Source organism: Pteropus medius, unplaced genomic scaffold, assembly GCF_902729225.1.
Source record: "Pteropus medius unplaced genomic scaffold, Ma_sr-lr_union100, whole genome shotgun sequence".
Taxonomy (NCBI): domain Eukaryota; kingdom Metazoa; phylum Chordata; class Mammalia; order Chiroptera; family Pteropodidae; genus Pteropus; species Pteropus medius.
In genome coordinates, this window is record NW_024349799.1 from 2583397 (window position 1) to 2584778 (window position 1382).

The following is a 1382-nucleotide window of genomic DNA, read 5'->3' on the forward strand; positions in this document are numbered from 1 at the left end:
GTATTAGCATTTGGTGGGCGGCTTCCAGGGAGGCTAAATGTCAAGTGATGCTTGAGACAGTATTGTCCAAGGAAGAATTTTCTTGCCCAAATTATCAATAACAACTCCACAACCCTATAAGGTTAACATGCCCTTTGGCTCTCAAAATCCCGTGTGTGCATTTTTCTAAATTCTACTGACTATCAAGGAGATGGAGTGCTTTTTTTCACTGCTTAATGGATTATTCTACTTTAAACTTTTTAACCAGTAAGCAGGGAAGTCTTCAGACAGAGCTCCTTTGGGTACACTGCTTCCATGACCGAGAACGTGTATCACCAGTCTGGGCCTATAGCTCTGTATTTGCAAGATGGAATTTAAAAAAATGTCAAAGGATTCTAAGGATTAAATAAAATATCATATGCAAATCACAGAACATAAAGGTGCTTGGCACATAAAAAATACTTATAAACAGAATACATGCACATGATGAAATTAATGTCATTTTTGTCATTGGGTTGATTAGAGAAGAATCTATGCTAACTTATATAAAGCATGATAAAAGTGACACAAATAACACAGATGCCCAGCGTGAAGATGCCTTCTAATTGTGCGCTCATTACATTTTAAAATTTTAGTGTATTTCTATTATTACAAGTAAGCTAAAGCATAAAACATGTAAAAATCATAACTAATTTCAGGTGTAATCCCTCCCCCCAACACACACACACTAGAAAGGAGGAGACAGTAAGAGGATCTTTTATTTGCAGATCAGGGAAGGAAAGTGAAGAGGCTTATTGGGGAAATCCAGAAAGCTAACTCACTTTGCATTTGAAAAGGGACATAAATGCAGAGGCTCTGAGAAAGGGAAAAGACCCAGACAGAGTTGCTGTGAGGGGACCTTGAGAGAGGGACAGGCAGGGGATAAGTGACTCATCCTCCTCTGTGTCTTTTCACAGACTCCTCGGTAAAATATACATTTGTTTCCTTAAGCCTTTGTGGACGTGAATATATTTCTTGAATTTGTTAAATTGCTGGGTCCTCCTTCAAGTTGGTTTTTTTTTTATGCCTACAGCACCTGGTCTTCTTAGGTGGTCTCCCATCCAAGTACTAACCAGGCCCGACTCTGCTTAGCTTCTGAGATCAGACGAGATCGGGCATGTTCAGGGTGGCATGGCCATAGGCTCAAGCTGGTTTTAAGGCAAGAGCAATCAATGACTGTAAAGGATTTCTAAAATCCAAAAATGTGAAAGTTCTAAAATTTTTTTTATCACCACATTGCTGGTGGAGAAAGAGCCTAGGTGCCTATCACTGAGGACCAGGCAAATCTATAGGAAAATGCCTGTCTGGATACTACTTAGTAGAAGAAGAAACAAACTAGGTTGTTTACCAGCAACATATAGAGA

General features: G+C 39.3%; 1 non-coding gene across 1 annotated transcript; it reads right to left on the reverse strand.

Moving 5' to 3' along the window:
* Positions 1-1042: 1042 nt before the first annotated feature.
* On the reverse strand, positions 1043-1161 carry LOC120621288 (5S ribosomal RNA). Its single transcript, XR_005658105.1, has one exon. It is a non-coding gene; the product is annotated as a 5S ribosomal RNA (ribosomal RNA).
* Positions 1162-1382: the final 221 nt, after the last annotated feature.